The following is a 22,500-nucleotide window of genomic DNA, read 5'->3' on the forward strand; positions in this document are numbered from 1 at the left end:
TCTACGAAGACTGTTGTGAAAGTAGCCGAAGTTATACAGAACAATTTGCCTGGAGTTACGTCCTCAAAAATGACTTTTCAATTTTTTACAGATTAGGAGGAAAAACCAAACAAAAATCAACAAAAGGAAAGGCGAAAACAAAAACGCAACAAACCGTCTGTCGGCTGTATGAATAAAATAGAATTAACTGTCCTGGAACGTATTCCAAACAAAGTTAAATTATTCCACGGCAAAAAAATTACGCTTCTGATCAATATTTAATAAGCATAAAAGCGATGTGATAATTGCATTTTATTTTCAAAAGTGTGAACACAGCGCAATTAGCACAACTCAAATATTTTCCTGAAAAACAGATATATCTATTAATAACGATGAAACCGCGTATCGACTACTACTACTACTACTACTACTACTACTACTACTACTACTACTACTACTACTACTACTACTACTACTACTACTACTATTACTACTACTACTATGTTTTTGTTGTTGTTGGCAGTCCGTCAGTTACGACGACGAGGGTTCCAGTTGATCCGATCAACGGAACAGCCTGCTCGTAAAATTACCGTGCAAGTGGCTGAGCACTCCACAGACACGCGTACCCTTAACGTAGTTCTCGGGGATATTCAGCGTGACACAGTGTGAGAAGGCTGGCCCTTTGAAATACAGGCACAACAGAAACAGGAAGTAAGAGTGAGAGAAAGTTGTCGTGAAAGAGTACAGCAAAGTTCGTCACCATCTCCTGCCGGAGCCTCGTGGAACTTTAGGCGTTTTCGCTCAACACTCACAACGTCCCAAAAGTAATGCAAAAATGAGCGTAACTTTCGCGTTAACTGACACAGGTCGTTTCAATTGCACATGTTAATAGAGTAACTTTTCTTCTTTACATGTTCTATTTCATGTTCTTCATTGCAGGAAAATAATGGGTTCCAAGCAGAAGCAAGATGCCGTGATTGAGCTTCAGGTTATGCGGCATTTATCGAAGGCTACAGGTTGTTCACGGAGATGACGCCATATTCAACATGGCCTATTAGGATTACTTGCAAGGCATTGGCTCTCCATAGTCCTGTTTTGTACTTTTCTTTTCAGTTGATTTCATGTTATCTTTTATGTCATCATCAGTTCCTCGTCCTTCAACATACGCCAAAAGAGGTCGTAGTGTTTAGATCTGTTATTAGTGTACAAAATGGTGGTCAGTTCAGAAAAGATCAAATCTTTTATTAACAGCCACGACCAGGATGCTGCAACCAGCATGGTGTTGAATAGACTAAAACTTGAAAAAAAACCCGGATAATTTTAAACACCAGATCAAGTATGAGTAAGGGTGGCAGCTCAGTAATAAAAGTAAAGACCTGACCAAATCTCATCTGCCATGAATAGTTTGACAATACAGCTTTCGCATTCGGATGGGGACTACAAGTATCAAGTCAGTTATGAAGGTCCCATAAACAAGAGAGAGATGACTGTCCACAAAGAAATACATAAATTATGCTAACCAGAACTGTCAGCGTCTTAAAAATCTATATTAAAATCACACGAGATCTAGAACGTAGAACTGAAACAATATCGCCATTAGGGAAAAAAATCTGTAACTACTTAACTTACGTTGGCGAGCTGGAAAATAAAAACATTATTGTCATAATTAATGAACCTGAGGTTGGCACTCCGTCGGTTACGACGACGAGGGTTCCAGTTGATCCGATCAACAGAACAGCCTGCTCGTGAAATTAACGTGCAAGTGGCTGAGCACTCCACAGACACGTGCACCCTTAACGTAGTTCTCGGGGATATTCAACGTGACACAGTGTGACAAGGCTGACCCTTTGGATTACAGGTACAACAGAAACAGGAAGTAAGAGTGAGAGAAAGTTGTGGTGAAAGAGTACAGCAGGGTTCACCATCATCCCCTGTCGGAGCCTAGTGGAGCTTTAGGTGTTTTCGCTCAATAAACACTGACAACGCCCGGTCTGGGAATTGAAACTGTGATTCTATGATCGCGAGTCCGCTGCCCTAACCACTAGGCTATTGCGCCTCCTCTTGTACTCATTTTTGCTAGCTGAGTGGACTAGAGCAACGTGAAAGGAAGTGTTTTGCTCAAGAACACAACGCGTTGCTCGGTCCAGGAATCGAAACCACAATCTTACGATCATGTTGTTGACACCCTAACCACTAAGCTACGCGCCTCCACTAATGAACTTGAAGACAAATACGAAATGAACATTGACACTGGTCTGCCTCAAAGGAATTGGGAAATCCTATTTAACACAGCAAAATTGAAAAATATACCAGGTCAGAGATAAGGTTGAATATGTGTTCAAGAAATAACAAGAAAAAACACTAGAAGGAACAAACCCCTTAAAAAAAACTTGACATGGAATACCGACAAATTTACAACACCTCCATGAAATCGAAGATAATGAAATCCTCGGCACGTGCTTATATGTTAAAGAAGTCATCTGCCAGCAAGAAATGTAGACTCAGTCAAATCCAAATTGAAATCATTAGCCACATCATTGCGAACTATCCACGAGAGAATAGCGTTAACGGTATTACATTCCCATCAGACATGATATGGTAGCCAGAGAAAGCTGGAATTAATTATGAAACCAAAATAAATGAATAAAATGAAATATAAATATGAATATAATGGGAGCGATGAATCGAAAGAATATTGGTGGAATCTAGAAATAAAGATAGTAAACTAAAATACAGACGATCAGATAATTTTTGTTTTGGACCACCAGACACGACTCTCACCGCAAAGAAAATATGTTCTCTTGTGGTAGTCAGCTGCTCTCGTGACGTCAGTACGGTAAAAGATATGAGAGAAAGAAAACATTTACGGATGAAGAGCCTGTACATCCAGCAGATCTTTGCTAAAATATTTGGGATAGGTTTTAGGTTTTTGCAGAAAGTACATAGTTTTTATAATTAAAGCGACACAGAGATCACATAAGCTGGAAGGATAAAAATTTGCAAGAAAATAAAATTTAAATTAGTATTTGGGCAAATGATGACCTCCTTCTACCCCCCCACCCCAAAAAAAAACAACACCCTCCACCGTTTGCATCTTTTCTTCAGAAAATTGCCATCGTGGAGGAGGTCGGTCAAAATTAGCTTTAAAAATCGCAAAACAATATATATATAAATACGTAATACACACACACACGCACACATACACACACATACACATACACACGCACACACACACACATTCACCTGTGCTTCCATATATCATACATTCATTAATACCTACACATGCATCAATAAATATATTCAGACACACAGACACACACACACACACACACACATATATATATGATACACATATACGTTTATTGATGCGTACGCATAATATACACATCCTATGTTCACATACTCATTTATTCATTTATGCACCCACATATAACTATAAACACACACACACACACACACACACACACACACACACACACACACTCACACATACATGCATAGATACGTATAAATTCATACATTTGTATACATAAACCATGACGATATGTACATATAGACATACATACCGATACATGCACATACACATATGCGTATAACCATACATGCATATATATGCATACAATTACAATAAATAAATGAAAAATAAATGCTTAAACACGCTTCATAACTGGCACTGTTTCAAAACGTGGAAGCTCTGTTCCACTGTTTCTCAACCGAGGTTCCTTGTAACCCGAGGGATCTGCAAGAGTTAGTTATGGGTTACGTAAGAAATAGCGAGAAATCGGCTAATTATTTACAAATGAACTTTCGGATAATGTTTGCGCTTATATCTGTGATTTCATTATACACGCATGGTATATTCCATAAAGAAAACAAATCTTGGCATCTGTAGGTAGTAAAGAGACCCTACAGAACAAGAAACCCTTTAAAGGGGAATCGTAGGGGATTTTGGTCTTAATGTTTTGATTAACCCTTTGCATGTCTTGTGTATCATGTGATTCACAGGACATAGTTCCTGGTGTTTGAAAGCGCGTGGCTTAATGGTTAGGGTATTCGGCTCACGATCGGAAGGTCGTGAGTTCATTTCCCGGCGACGCGTTGTGTCCTTGAGCAACACACTTTATTTCACGTTGCTCCAGTCCACTCAGCTGGCAAAAATGAGTAGTACCTGTATTTCAAAGGAGCCAGCTTTGTCACACTCTGTGTCATGCTGAATCTCCCCAAGAACTACGTTAAGGGTACACGTGTCTGTAGAGTGCTCAGAGAGCCACATGCATGTTAATTTCACGGGTAGGCTGTTCCGCTGATCGGACCAACTGGAACCCTTGTCATTGTAACCGACAGAGCTCCAATCATCCATGATACATACATGACACACATTCCTAATTTTCTTCAACCGCCAGAGTATCTTGGGACTTATGAAGGGGGAACTTTATATTACTCAGAACGTATAAAACAAGGACTAACTAGAAGTCTGAGAACAAGTATGGACGTTTTGAAAAATATTTTGGAAAACTTATGAAAATATTTTGCACAGGTAAATGCCTAAAGACGCAATTTCTTAAATCGGCTTTGTGGTGTGATGGATTTAACACTACTAAACCTTTCAAAGACAGTTTCATAATTTATTTAATCCCTTGAGGTATTTTAATCCTTTATCTTCAATATGGCTGCTAGATATTAGATGGCCACACGAATGATTCATTCCGAATTAAATTTTAAATATTATGTATAAAAAAGTTATTTATTACATATGGTATTTATATTGTACATTATGAAACTGTTAAAAAGTTTAATTCAAATTACAAGTAAATATAAATGAATAAATAAATAAAAAAATAAAAATTCTTTTACTTGTTTCAGTCATTTGACTGCGGCCATGCTGGAGCACCGCCTTTAGTCGAATAAATCGATTCCACGACCTATTCTTTGTAAGCCTAGTACTTAAATTTTATATGCGCGCAGACACACACCCAAACACAAATACAGACACACACACACACACACACACACACACACACACACGCGTATGTATTTGTTGTTCTGTGTTTGTCCCCACACCATCGTTTGACAACCGATACTGGTGTGTTCACGTCCCCGTAACTTAGCGGTTCGGCCCAACAGACCGATAGAATAAGCACTAGGCTTACAAAGAATAAGTTCTGGGGTCGATTTGTTCAACTAAAGGCGGTGCCCCAGCATGGCCGCAGTGAAATCACTGAAACAAATAAACGAATGATGAAATTAGAGAAAGGTTACCCATTTCTTAATTTTTCTTGAAATTTACGCAATTCAATTAACTAATATATATGGAATGCGAATAGTAGAATGTCTGTTAATGATATAGATATCCAGTTTTCAATTGCTCTGGAAGATTAGGGACAGCAGCTCAAATTCATTTATTAATATGTTTTATGGATACCTTAAACCTATTCAGTTAAGCTTTAAACACATAGTATAATTTTGAAAGTTTAATTAACCAATTAGATAGTTGTCATTCATAGTTATTTATTAATTAGCGGGAGTAAGAATTTGAGAGAGTCGGTTATTGGGTATTTTACTCAATGCACCGGATTGCATCTTCTTTGTTTTAATTTATGCGCACAAATTTTTTGAAGAAGTTGTGAGTGTGGGAATTCTAATTCATTTTCAAATGAATGTTAGGCATAACTTCACACACATACACATACACATACGCACACATACACACACATACACACACATACACACATGCACACACACATACAGACATGCATACACATACTCATACACACATATGCACATAAACACATATGCACGCATATACACACATACACACATACACATACACACGCACATACACACATATGCACACATACACATACACACACATATACACATACATACACACACATACACACATACACACACATACTCATACACACATACACACACATACTCATACACACATACACACACATACTCATACACACATATGCACACATATGCTTACACACATACACACATACACACACATACATACACGTATGCATATATATACACATACTCATAAACACATATGCACATACACACACATATACACACATGCACACATACACATATACACACATGCACACTTACACACACTCATGCACGATCGTATAAAAGCAATAGTGGTTTTGCATTTTAGCACAAGGCCAGCATTTTCAGGGAAGAGAGGAAGTTGATTATATTTACCCCAGAGTTCAACTGGTTCTTATTTTATCGATCTTGAAATGACGAAAGCAAAGTCGACCTCACCGGAATTTGAACTCTGAACGTAACGACAGACTAAACACCGCTAAGCGTTTTGCTTGGCATGCTTACGATTCTGCCAGCTCGCTGCCTTCGGATGGAAATAATACTGATCCCCTTTTTTTTTTTCATTTTCTTGACCCCCAAGGAATCATAAAGCTGGTTAACCAGTTTCTCTGGAGTACAAGTGACTGAGGTCACAACACTTTCCTGAACGAGATCAGGGTCAGCAATTTTATATTATGTCCAACCAAGTACTTGATTGGTAATTTATCTTATCGACCTTGAAAAAATTACAGGCAAAGTTGACCTCAGCGGGATTTGAACTTATATTGTAAAGAGTCGGAAAAATGCCGCTAAGCATTTTGTTTGAGAGCCTAAAGATTCTGCCAGCTCACCACTTCAATTTGTAAGTATCTGGGTGTTAATAATAATGGGGTTTAAATTAAACTTGTATGCAGTGTTTAAAAGCTCAAGATTAAAGCGAGGTTCTGGTGTCAGGTCATCGACCGAACCCTTTGTGTATTGCAGTAAATATTATTTACCAACATAACATGGCAGTCCTGGTTTAGGACGAATGTTGCTGTAATTTAGCCCCAAGAAGCATCGTCTCCAGCTGGCTATATGACACGATCTGTGTCCTTATATTTTCGAACAAGGAAATCTAGCACCCCCACTCAGCTCAAAACAATATCTGTGTATCGGGATTTCCGAGTGGGGGTGCTAGATTCGAAAATATAAGGACACAGATTATATCATTGTATCATATAGCCAGCTGAAGACGATGTCTCCTGGGGCTAAATTACAGCAACATTCGTCCTAAACCAGGACTGCCATGTTATGTTGGCAAATAATATTTATTCCAAAGTACTGTTGCTGAATATCTCTCGGTGTGAGATTTAAAAATAGTAATTTCCATTATGTATTGTTTTCTCTTTTCCTCGCCTTCTCTCTTATCCTCTTATCTCATAAATTAACTCTGCTCTTTGTATTTGCACCAGTTTCATTGGTCTTAGTGAAATCTTAAACAATTGCCTTTTCTTCTTCTCAGGAACTATCTGACCGTTCTGGTCATTCCTTATGGCGTTGTTTTTAATGAAGACGCATCAAGAAAATTCTGATAGGCATTGTGATGAAGAATAAATTTTTTGATAAACGCCTTTACACCAATACAAAAATGAAGACAACAATGGTGTTTGATTCCATTGTGCATTGTCTGAGACAGGCAACTTTTAAATGCAAAAATAGTTCCCGCAAAATTGGAAAGGTATTTCACAAAAATGTACAGTCACGTGAAAAATATAAAATGATTATATAAAAAGTCTAAAATAAATTCAAAATAGGGTACAGCTTTTGCGATTGAAATCGGTGTCAGTGAAAAAGCCCAACAAAAAATGTCATTTGGTTGCAGAAATTATTACAGAGAAAAGCTACACAGTTGGAGTGAGCCTAATATTGCCTGGATATAAAATTATGGTGGGTGAAGTACTAAGACTTGATGAAGTAACAAGAAATTAAAAAAGTTCCACTTTCAAGCAATACAATATGTTAACTAATGTTGACATATCACATAACGCGGAAGAAGTTTAGCGTGATAACCTGAAAATTAGAAAATTTTCAATCCACGTGTCAACTGATCTTGCCAGTAAATGTTTGGTTGTAGCTTTCGTAAAATTTGTCAATGAGGGGAAATTCAGAACTGTTGTAAAAAAAGAAAAATTGTACGAGATAAACAAATAAATAGATATATTTTGTATTAGGTTGGTATATCTAGAAACAAGAGGTCTCCTCTGGAAGAATTGGCCCCTATGATTGTTTGTCATCTTAATATACTCTGACAAGCCTGATGATGAAGAATCAATTTTCTGATAAACGTCTCAGAGAGGTGTCGATTTAGAATTTCTTGGAGATTCAATTCGTAAACGATTTTGTAATTAATTTTTTGTAACGAAGCACAGTTCACTCCAGATTATAAAAAAAAATCTGAGTTTAAACCTGAACAAAGAATATAAATATCTTTCGATATACAGAAATATGATTGATGATTAGAATTTTCTAATATTCCTGGATATTTGAGCTGAAAAGTGAATTACAAGAATACTTTTCAGAAAATAATAAACCAAAGTTTGTCAAATTCTTTGAAAATGAAAAATAATTTCCAGAGGCGAACCTTCTTCACAAACATTTTTCATCACATGAACCAGATGAAGAAGTCTTTCATGGCCCCTGAGAAAATGTACGGGCTTCAAGTAATAAAATTTAAAGAGAAAACAGAAACGATAGAAAAATTATGACACAGAAGGGAATCTTGGAATGCTTCAGATACCGTTGGAGGTTAAAAGTGAAGAAAAGTATCGACAAATTTCAAGCCTTTCTAATTATACACCAACCCAATATAAGCATATAATATAATGTAATATTATGCTAAATTTTTATTTTTGAATTGGCAATTGTTACATATATATATATATTCATATATATATATATATATATATATATATATATATATATATATATATAATATATATATATATATATATATACATATATATATATTCATATATATATATATATATATATATATATATATATATATATATATATATATATATATATATATATATGTGTGTGTGTGTGTGTGTGTGTATATATGTATATATATATATATATATATATATATATATATATACATATATACACACACACACACACACACACACACACACACATATATATATATATATATATATATATATATATATGTGTGTGTGTGTGTGTGTGTGTGTGTGTGTATATATGTATATATATATATATATATATATATATATATATATATATATATACATATATACACACACACACACACACACATATATATATATATATATATATATATGTGTGTGTGTGTGTGTGTGTATATATGTATATATATATATATATATATATATATATATATATATATATATATATATACATATATACACACACACACACACACACACACACACACATATATATATATATATATATATATATATATATATATGAATATATATATATATGTATATATATATATATATATATATATATATATATATATATATATATATATATATATATATGAATATATATATATATGTAACAATTGCCAATTCAAAAATAAAAATTTAGCATAATATTACATTATATTATATGCTTATATTGGGTTGGTGTATAATTATTGCGGCTTTTTTTTCAACAAATTTTATTCAACAAAAACAATAACGACATGTAACAAAAACATCTTTAAATAATTATTCCGGAGTATATTCATCTACTTCAATTACTGCTTCCCATTTGCTTGGTAGACGAGCAGACCGTCATTTAAAGATGTTTTTGTTAAATATTATTGTTTTTGTTGAATGAAATTTGTTGAAAAAAAGCCGCAATAATTCTGCTCCAGCCCAGTGATAGTATAACATAATATGATGAATGATAAGTATAAAGTATAAATTACACAGAAATGTTTCGATTCTCACCCATAATAAAATTATTAAAATTCATTGTGGGCAAGAACCTCCTCAGTGTAATTTTTTTTATATATGCGGATTCACAGATCTAAGAAAAGACTGTAAATATACACGAAAGTTTATAGGTTGTAAATCTTAACATCGATAGAGCTTCTTTTTATGCAAGTGTTCATACTCTCTGGACAAGCGTACTTCAGATCCCGCAAATCTGTTTTTCGAAAGCTTTGAACTAATCGAATCTATCTTGATTCGGACCATGTCTTAATGTAGGGCTGTCTTGCTTCGTGTCGATTATTGCGTAGATGTATCATGATTGAAGGTATGTCCTAGTCTGGGTCTGAACTACTTAGAAGCGTGTGTTTGGGAAGTTGTGTCCTGGTTAGAGGCGTGTCTATGTGTCAAGTTCTCTTGATTGAAGCAGGTCTTGTATATCTGCTTTGACTGAGGCGTGTCTTTGCGTAGAACTGGCTTGATTAAATTCATGTCTGAATAAAACTGCTTGTATTAGAGGCGTGTCTTTATCTTGATCTGCCTTGCTTGAAGGTTGTTCTTGTGCGGAGCTTTATTGAATTGAGGTGTGTCTTCATGTTGAACAACATCGAGGCCTGCCTTCGTGAGGAAATGTTTTAATGAAAGATTTGACCATCCCGGTGAGGAAACTCTCTGCTTTGGAGGAGTATTTTAGTGTAAACTCTCTTGATTGGAGATTTGTTTGATTTACTGTAAAAACTCTTCTGATCGGATGTATGTCTTAGACAGAAATTTTCTTCAGTGATGGCATACGTTAGGGGTGGAAGACTCTTGATTTAAGGCGTATCTAAGCAAAATCGATTTACATTGGCGTTAGGGATGACACCCCTCGCAAAAATGTTTCCGCTGTGATTTTAGAATCATTGTCCTCAATCAAGGATTATTACTATAGAATGTGTGTTATTGAGTTCATTTTTCACTGAAACCATTCAATCTTACGGATATAATACAGCACATAGGATAAAATTACAAGTCTAACAAATCATTTTCCTAATACCCATAAAGTACTGCTGAATGTTTCTAAGATATGAATTTATTTATTTTGCATTGTATATATTATTGCGACTGATATGCATCCTATTCCACAGATGTAACAGGTTGTTTAACATGTACAAACCATTTATTACTGACGTAATTATGTAATATATATCTGTCTTCTATAGCAGTCTGGTGTTCTCTTTAAAATTGGTTCTTGTGCAGGTCATAAGATGTAAACATGTTTATATTTATGCATGTGTGTATGTACATATATGTTTTTGCAAGTATGTATGTACGTATGTATATATCCATAGACCATGCAAGCATAAATGAACGAATATATATATATATATATATATATTTACATATTCACACACACACATACATATTTACATACATACACACACACACACACACACACACACACACACACACACACACACACACACACACACACACACATATATATATGCATGTGTGCATGAATGCATGTATGTATGAATGTGCATATATATATACACAAATATATAGATATACAGAAATATATACATATACATACACACAAAGAAACTCAAACTCACACACATATGCATGTGCATATATGTGTATGTATGTACATATATACATACACACACACACACACGCACACACACACACACACGCACACACACACATATATGTATACACACACGCATAGTTGTATGTGTCTATGCGTCTGAATGTGTGAGTATATGTGTGTTTGTGAGTCTGTACGTCAGAAACTGACATAGTTTTTTTTTTTTACTGAATAATAATGTTTTCATTTCGACAAGAGTTAATATTAATTTACACCAACAGCTATAACTGTTGAGAACCAAAGAAGCGTAAGAGTATAGTAGAAACAAGCTGAGCTGTCTGCATGTAGCATGTATCTACCAAAACATGAACTTAACCATGTGTGTCCTATATGTGAAGGTTTTGTTTTGCTTGTTTTGACGTAAGCAGTATCATTATAACAATTATCAAGATCGTGGTCGGCCATTTTCTCAGACAAGTGAAAACGTAATAGTTTCAAATTTTGACCCAAGGCTTGTAATTTTAGGGTGGTAGTGGGGGTGAGTCGATTACATTGACATTCAGTGTTCAACTGGTGCTCATTTTATCGATGTAGAAAGAATTAAAGACAACGTCGACCACAAGAGAATTCGAAACCAGAAGGCAAAGAGTCAGAAGTAATGCTGCCGAGCATTTAATCTGCCTCGCTACCGATTCTACCAGCTCGTCACCTAACACGAGGCAAAAACGATAACACGAAGAACAACAAACACATTCGAGCTCACACACACACACTCGTGTGCACACACATGCACACACACATATTCACGTACACAACACACGCAGATTAACGTACAGACACATACAAGTGTTCGAATCTAAGGTTTTACTACTCAAAATCCCACGTCGCTGCTATCCTTCATTCGCGAAAAAGATTCAAGGTTTTGCTTCTAGAAGGATCGCACATAGTGAAACTACTTTGAGTTGTAACAGAGTGAAGCGAATAATCTCTACAGCATTATTTGAAAACATTTTCTCCCGTTTTTTAATAAATATTGTACAAATACGTGTAAGGCCTGGCTGTGTGGTTAAGAAGCTTGCTTGCAGTCGCATGGTTTTGCGTTCACCCACGGCGTGACACATTGGAAGTATCTTCTGCTATCTACCTGGCGAGTGAAGTTGGTTGACGGAAACAGTGAAAGCCCGTCGTGTACATACAATGGCCTGTATTTTCTACACAGCTTTAAAACGTCCTTCCAAGTGAATGGAGTGGCCTTCACCGAGGTAATGGACATTTCTCCCCAAATATCTGCAACTTCCAAACCGCAGACCATTTCAAGAAAAATTAAAATCTGAGGATTATTTTTTACACCATCGAAAATTCTGCTAATATAAAATCACCAGAAATTCTGTTCGATTTTATATAAATGCCTTGTCTAGAAGTTGTTTAAAACTGTACAAAAAAAAAATCATTAAATATCTTCATAAAATTTCTACATTTAAATTTGAGGAAACAGTGCCAGTTGGTTTAATCCGCCTTCCAATATAGCTATAGCTAGACAAAGTCGCATAACAATTAAGAAAATTACCTAAGAAACACTTTCTCATCAAACAGCATTAATATTACCAAATTTTTAACAGAAATATTATTAAAATCTTATATTCTGCTACCCCTAATTTTGATTAAAATGTTACTACCTCAAAACTTTCAAGACTGAGTCAATACAGCATCATTTCATTCACAAACTAATGCAACTTTTCTACTGAGTCAATGATTCCTTAAATTTTAATTAGCAAGCTGAGGACGAAATTAATTCGCTGTTTACATCAGATTAACTTCAGATCCTTTCAAATTTAAGAATCACTCATCTATCTACTCTTTCAGTAATTCTAAAGAGAGAAATCAAATTTATTATCTAGCGACATCAGGGATTTGAAAGCTAAATCTACCACTTATAATAGAAACTGGAATATCTTGTCTTAAGCCAGACCCGAAACCAGAAATGAGAATCCTTGTGAGTTATATACTAAAGAGAACCTGGAAATGAACTTCACTGATGAGCAAACTTGAATCACCATTAGGAAAGTGCCTCACTCTGTATTCATAGAAATTTTAAAACCACTAAATGTTTCCAAACATTCTGTTTTCTTAATCTTCATTACTTTTATTATTTCTATCGCATTTTCAATATTATTTTCATTAATACGATCTACATAACTTACCTGTAACACATTTCTTGTCATTACTTAGCCAAAGACTTCAAATATGTTATCTTATTCAGATAATATTTTACTATACCTTCTACGTTTTACTTATTTTTCACAACTCCTTAGAAGTTTATACTTTAGAATTCCTTTCGTAAATAAAATTAAGTACTAACTGTGCCCCTTGGTCTACCTAAATCTAATCGAACCATTTATATGTAAACTTATAGAGTGGGCATACAAATATGTGGAACTTACTCATTTCTCCCATATCGAAAAATAACAGAAACACTTAATCGATTTTCGACTCTTACTGGTTAATCATCAGAGGGGGTCTCTGATTATTATTATTCGACAAATCCCAGAGAAACAAGTTGTCAATCGAACATAAGTTCTTTAACATAAAATTCTCATTGTCACTTTATCTTAACGTTGTACCTATTGATATATTTATTTACGTATTTTTCATCAAATGTATGTATGTATGTAGGTGCGTGTGTGTGTATGGATCTTTATATATATATATGTATAGGGATAAGATGGATAAGTTGTTGTAAGGCATCAGATAATTTATAACCTATTCATACAAAAAAGAGTATGAAAATATACAAATTTAGCAGAAAATTAACAGAATCTGGAAGGTACATGCTTATAGTTATTCATCATATACGAAAACTACCTACAGGTGAAATGTTTATAATGGTTATATATATATATCCAAGTTGTGACAAGTTTAAAAGAAGCTATGTCCAACGACTTAGAGTAAATTACTCAAAGACAAATCCAAGAGTGAATAAAGCTTGTTATCGATAAAGGTTTGTTCGACAAAATAAATTTTGTTTCGTCTATGGCTCGGCGGATACTGTCTGTCTGTTTGTCTGTCTCTTCCTCTATACATATGTGCATATATTACACACACATATACACAAACAAACAAGCACACACACACAGATATATGTATGCATGCATGTATGTATGTTTAGAAATGGTGCATTGTAATAAACATGTGAGCTTCACACGAGAGTTGGTGAATCACAGATAACTATGAAAAATATATAACCCTAGGAAAGCACGTGTAAGTAATGTGTTGCTTAAGTATACCTTTTGAAAATACGAATAAGCCAAGGAGTAAGTATGTGGTCGGTTCATTTGCTAGAAATAGCAACAAAATTTTGTTCACACCCCCTTGCATCATTTTGTCCTAGATACACTGTTTTCCAAAAATAAACAGACACAGAAGATGAACGCTTTAGTCATGTCAATGTTTGACATAACGAAAGCCTTTGAACTTATATTTGTTCGATGAGGCCAAAACTGGGACAAAATCACCAAACCAACAAACAAACAACGACTACAAGAAGAACAACAACAACAAAAACAACAGAAACAACATCTGCAACAACTTCAATGTTCCCTTCCTGAGCTACATATTTTTTTTACGATAATTCGACGAATTTACAACGACAAAATAATTTGTACAACTTAACAACATTTCGAAAATATAACTATGTTCTTACTTGAAGAATTACTTGAAGAATTAATGAATTCTTGGAGGATCTAAGAGCAATTTTGATCACGGATTAGCTGTGTTGTTATTTGATGACATAAAATGTTTTCTTAGACGAAGCGTCATACATTCCTCAGTCTATATACGTTTTTGTAAAAATGTATGCAGTTATGTATGTGTGCGTGTGCGGCTGTCAGTGTGTTGTAAAAATGTATGCAGTTATGTATGTGTGCGTGTGCGGCTGTCAGTGTGTAAGTATGTCAGTGTGTGAGTATGTCAGTGTGAACGTCTGTGCTGTATCAGCGTCTGCATATAATTCTCCGCATCTGTGCGTGTATGTGTGTGTTTCTGTGGGCGTGTGCATATGTATGTCTGTGGGTGTGGCTCTGCGCATTCGTTTGTGCCAATAACTGTGTTGTGTGTGTGTGTATCTATGTGTGAGTGCATACGTAAGTGGGACATTACGTGTGTGCGGGGCAAGTATTTGGATGTGTGTGCGTGTGTGTGTGTGTGTGTGTGTGTGTGTGTGTGTGTTAAAGTTATCATGTATGAGTATACAGCATCGTGTGAGTTTGACTTCTTATGTCTGTCCCTCTGTTTACGGGAAAATTCCACGATTTTATGGTTATTTCCTTCCAACAATAAAGAAGACAAGAAACTGCTTCCCTTCGTCGTATATATGTCTGATGCTACATTTACATATATGTGGATGAGTATACCTATATACGTATGCATGTCTATATTCTTTTATTCTTTTATCTGTTTCAGTCGTTTGATTGAGGCCATGCTGGAGCACCGCCTTCGGTCGAACAAATGTTTGTAAGCCTTAAGAGAGCTTAAAGAGACTCTATCGGTCTCTTTTGCCGAACAGCTGAATTACGGGAACGTAAACAAACCAACATCGGTTGCTAAGCGATGGTGGGTGGGGACAAAGACAGGCGCAAAGATACGTAAATATATATATATATATATATATATATATATATATATATATATATATATATATATATATATATATATATATATTCAGTTTCCGCCTACCAAATCCAGTCACAAGGCTATAGCAGAAGACACCTGCCCAAGGGGCCATATATGTACGTATATGATATGTATATATGTACGTATATAATATGTATATGTATGTATATATATATATATATATATATATATATATATATATATATATATATATATATATATACACACATATATATATACACACACACGTATACACATCCATGGAGTTTGCATGAGTGTATGAGTGTAGGTATATATATATATATATATATATATATATATATGTATGTATGTATGTATAGGTATAATGTATATATATATTTATATGTATGTAAAGGTATCATATAGGTTTTATATGTAATATATATACTTTGGTTCTGAAAGTATGTATTTATAAATGCGTACACACATACATACATACATACATACATACATACATACATATATATATATATATATATATATATATATATATATATATATATATATATATATATATATATATATATATATATATACATGTTTATATACACATATATAATGTGTGTGTGTGTACACAAATCATGTGTCTACATGTATGCGCATGTATTTGTATGTATCTATGAATGTATGAGTATATGTATACATACATATATATATGCACACACACATATACATATACATGCACACACACATAAACATATACATATACATATACATATATATATATATATATATATATATATATATATATGTACATGTGTATATAAGTATATATATATATATATATATATATATATATATATATAAATAAATATGTGTATATATATATATATATATATATATATATATATATATATATATATATATATATATATATATATATATATATATATATATATATATATATATATATATATATATATACACATATACATATATAAACATATACAAACACAAACGCACACTAACACACAGATATTCACATGCATACATTCATATTCATATACATTGCTAGGTAAAATGCCTGAATGTCAAAATAAAATTTAGTATTTTTCTAAGCATGCCCTGATACAAAGAGGAAATCTAATTATGTACCAGATGATTGACACTAAAAAGTTAGCTGAGATTATCTTCTGGGCCTAACCCTACAATATCTCTTTTAAATCTCTAATTGATAAAGAGTTATAATTTTCTTTTTCTATGGGCTCAAGTGATTCCCTGATTTCAGCTTGTTGACTGTGCATGTTTCCATGCAAATTGTATAGGTTCCTGATTTTGGTCATTTACCATATAGAGCAATGTTATTATCTCAAGTCATTCTTTCATGAATTTTGCATAACAATAAGTGTGCGCCATCTTGTAAAATATAATGGAATTATACGCGAATATATGAATAGGCAATAAGACAACGAGTTGGCGGAATCGTTAGCACACCGGGCAAAATGCTTAGCGGCCGCCCAGGGCGACTTTGCCTTCCATCAACCTTTCAGGGTTAATAAAATAAGTACCAGTTGCGTACTGGGTCGATCTAATCGACTGGCCTCTCCCATAAAATTTCAGGTCTTGTGTCAATAGTGGAAAGAATATCCAAAAATAATTTTCAAAGTTTATGGCTGTACTGTGATGTCGTATCGTATCAATAAACAATTATTTATAATCATATAAACGTTATAATAGTTTATATAAAATATTGATCTTGTAAACCAAAATTAAATACTATATTTTTATAACTTTTCTTAAGCTTACAAGTGAACCGAACACTCACAAAAAATTTTCAAAACCCATATTTATCCAATATAACCTAACAATCAGCTCTCGCAGGAATTCATAATGGCTGAACTTTGTGGGATTCTTGCAAATGTATACTGGAATTGTTCTTTCGAAGGAGAATTAGATGCAAAGTGTATAATCGATATTTCGTCATTAAAATTACTTAACCAATCATTTTCAATTCATTTTTCGTTATCTCTGCTAAATTTCAGATGATCTTAATGCCATTTGTTTTCGTGATTTTCTGGAAATTTTGAAAGACTTACAACTAAACGGATGTCTTCTGCAATGTTTTACGCGAATATATATATGCTTTCGGTGCGAATGGTTTTTTATACGGCACCGAGTTTACAAACCTGTAAATAATAATAATGGTATTTTTATATAAGCTTAAAGCTTGTGGCGATCACCATGTCAATGACTAAGGAAAAAAGTCAAATAAAGGGGCATATAAGCCCTCGACAGAAAAACGAAGGCTTTCATATCTGCGTGGAAGTCGAACCTACATCCCTTTGTTAACGCGACTAAGTATGTTAACTTTACGCCAGCGAATCAGCCTCCCCTATATATATATATATATATATATATATATATATATATATATATATATATATATATGTGTGTGTATATATATATATATATATATATATATATATATATATATATATATATATATATATATATATATATATATATATATATATATATATATATATATATATATATATATACATATGCATATATATATATATATATATATATATATATATATATATATATATATATATATATGCATATCTATCTATCTATCTATCTATCTATCTATCTATCTATCTATCTATATATATATCAAAAAATATATATATATTGATAAATATGTGTATATATATATGTATAAATTTGAATATAGATACATATGTACAGATATACATACATAGGCACACTTATACACAAACGCATACGCGCGCGGAGTCACAAACGTGTGCGCGTGGTTGAATTTGTTTCGCAAGAATTTTTATTTGAAGCACTTTGCTGAAACCAATATTGTTATATTTTAAAAACTTCTCAAAACAATCAGCAGTTCTTTCTTCTTTTACTTTTATACTTTTTCAGAAACTTTTCGCTCATATGATTCTCAACTGTTGTTTCTTCTGTGTTATGCTGTTGTTATATATATATATATATATATATATATATATATATATATATATATATATCCAATTAACACATAACATATACACACACCAATGCAAGCTGTGTGTATATATTTATTTCTCTCTTTTTCTCTGTCTCTCTGTTTCTGTGTGTGTGTGTGGAGACACAAAGTACGTTGTATAAATCTAACAAATTATTGTGTTTCCATGGCATGAAACTACTTGTAGCCGTTATTGAAATACTATCTATATTAAATTGAACACACGTACACACACACACACATATGTATATATATATATATATATATATATATATATATATATATATATATATATATATATATATATATATATATATATATATATATATATATATATGTATGCATATACATTTCTATGCATATCTATTTAGCTATCTAGCTATCTACCTATCTGCCTGCCTGTCTGTTATACATATATATACATGTATCTCTCTCTCTCTCTCTCTCTCTCTCTCTCTCTCTCTCTCTCTCTCTCTCTCTTATATATATATATATATATATATATATATATATATATATATATATATATATATATATATATATATATATATATATATATATATATATGTATATATATATGTATATATACATATATATATATATATATATATATATATATATATATATATATATATATATATATATATATACATACACACACACACACACACACATATATATATATGTATATATATATATATATACATATATATATATATATATATAGTGCATCAGGCAACCGAGGAAGATACATATAAAACAGAAGAAAAGCAAAAACACTGAACAAGAATACTCCCAGAAAAATAACAAGTGGGTCCCTGAACAAACATGGTGCACAACCAAACTGACGTGGCCTCAATTGCGGACATGATGAGGCCACAAAAAGGACTGAATTACAAGTTCAGTTTTGACCCCTATCCATGCTTCTCACTACAACAAACCATAACGATTCCTTGGTACAGAGAGGCTGCCAACCTGTCCGACGACGCTTCAGCTGATGCAGCCCAGCGGGTTGAAATCAAGGGATCTGTGAGTTCACATGATGTTTGTTGTCATATGATGGCGGGGTTCTCCCGGATGTTGCTGCACATAATCTTCCTTATTTTTATTGCTACACAAGACTTGTATCTGGTGTCCTCACGCAACACATGTTGCATGGATTCTGTTGTGCCGAACTGCTTAATAATGGTCATCTCGGGCTCATAAGGATTGTCATTGACCATATTCTAGACCAGTTAGATGAGTTCTGCCGTCCTGACCCCATCTGATTTTTGGAAATATTTTTCTAACATGGTTGCGAATGATACATCCTCGCCATTATTACCGACCCTAAACATAGGGATCCAGCCATATTTAAGTAGCTGTCGATATCCGAATCATTGTGGTTGGTGGCTGATGCCACGAACACAGAACGTCTTTAGTTTCCGGTATCAGACTGGAATCTGACACGTCGATGCTGTTGATAATTCTGTCGAAGAAATGAAGCAGTTAAAAATTGGCGCATCGCATGCTGCTTAACCTAAAGCTAACTTACCTTCCGCTGATTGCTCACTAAAATATGTCTACAAATATCCGGCACTGTATTTTGGTAACAAGGAATGTAAAATAGCGACCACGACAAGCTCTCCGAATGGAAACGAATTACACGAGCGCGCGCGCACACACACACACACACACACATTTACAAACGGATAACTGCTTACATTTTATAGAGCCCCAGATACTGAGTAACGTATTGTACGACGCTTTGTTTAAACATACTGCTGCTATATCATATAATAATATATCTTACTACTTAAGATGAATGTGTTTAAAAACAATTAGTATTACAAATGTTTAATATTTCGTTTTTCAAATTTTCAAATTGTAATTAATGACACTATCTCCGAAAAAGTTGTTCCTATATGGCGAAATGAAAGAGCGAGAGAAGGAAACAAATGGTTAAGCTGGCTTGGGAAAATTTGTAGGGATATGGATGAAAAAGTTAATATGATGGCAAGCAGAACAAATTTAAAAGAAGACGAGATTAATATGTAGAAAGTAGGAAAGGCTTAGCGTGGGTTTATACAGAAAACAAAAAGAGATATAAATGAAAATTGATTGTCGATAAAATATGGATGAAAAACATCGTGAAATGGAATATAATAAATAAAGAAGGTAAAAGACGTACAATTTCCAGTGAAGAGTTGTAATCTCTGGAGAAAGACTGTAAAGAGCGTTAAAAGGGGACGTTACTCTCAGAGGTTAGTAATATTTAAAAATGGGTGTTCAAAATGTTTGAGTATCATAGGATGAGTAGATGCACCGATTGAGACGGAATTCGGAATTATGGTGAAGCAAAGATTAGGAAAGATTAATATTTCTAACTTTTTAATTGTAGATATGTGACAACGGTTAATATAATAGTAACAAGGATCGGAGTAACCAAATAATTTTACAGTTATGTCAGTAATTGTTTTTAGAATTGCATTAACGGTCAAGTTCGTATCGTAGTGTCTGAATACAAGGAAGCTAGGTGAAGCAGAAGAAGGTAAAGTTCTCTAGACCAGTACAGTAACAGTAATTCCTTTGTCCAGTAATTTGAATTTTTAAAAATTTCTTCCTGTTTGTATGGAGGTACAAAAAGCATTAATATAATATATGATATACAATATATATATATATATATATATATATATATATATATATATATATATATATATATATATATACACACACATACATACATATATATATATATATATATATATATATACACACACATACATACATATATATATATATATATATATATATATATATATATATATATATATATATATATATATATATATATATACATATATATATATTCACACACATACATACATATATATATATATATATACATATATATATAATACACACACACGCATATATAAATACTTATATAAGTAAATACGTAAATATATAAATACATATATACATGTCTATATATGTGTATGCATACGTATGTGAACATTTACATACATGCATTTATATATACATATATATATTTATATATATATTTATCTATCTCTCTCTCTATATATATTCATATATATGTATATAAATATATATTTATTCATATATATATATATATATATATATATATATATATATATATATATATATATATATATATATATATATATATATATATATATTCATATATAGATACATATGTATTATATACATACATGCATGCAACCATCCATCCATCTCTCTCTCTCTCTCTCTCTCTCTCTCTCTCTATCTATCTATCGTGTTTTATTGAAGCTGTAAAAGTCTTACTCTGTGCTTCACTTTACCGATCAGTAGATAGAGGTAAACTTTTGAAATAATAGAATGAAACGCTTTAAATGGTGCAGTGAGTATGAGTTGGTAAATAATTAAATAAATCTTTAGAAGTATTGCATGTAGGGTGGCGACATTAAAAATAAATTGCTGAATTCTGTTGTAAGAAAGGATTCACCGTTAACGAAAATCAGTATGAATATTAA

At 33.0% G+C, this 22,500-nt stretch overlaps 1 protein-coding gene across 3 annotated transcripts in view; it reads right to left on the reverse strand.

Annotated features, from left to right (window-relative positions):
- LOC106868141 (uncharacterized) overlaps positions 1–22,500 on the reverse strand; it is a 44,696-nt gene that overhangs the window by 9,084 nt on the left and 13,112 nt on the right. The window contains exon 1 of one of the 3 annotated variants that reach the window (XM_014913271.3): positions 21,150–21,235. The exons of 1 other annotated variant lie outside the window; for it this stretch is intronic. The gene's annotated coding sequence lies outside the window, so the exon portion shown is untranslated. Of the gene's footprint in view, positions 1–15,025; positions 15,177–21,149; positions 21,236–22,500 lie in introns of those variants that run through there. One more of the 3 variants, XM_089357076.1, reaches the window with a different exon arrangement.

Source organism: Octopus bimaculoides, chromosome 9 (genome assembly GCF_046866305.1).
Source record: "Octopus bimaculoides isolate indiv1 chromosome 9, ASM4686630v1, whole genome shotgun sequence".
NCBI lineage: Eukaryota > Metazoa > Mollusca > Cephalopoda > Octopoda > Octopodidae > Octopus > Octopus bimaculoides.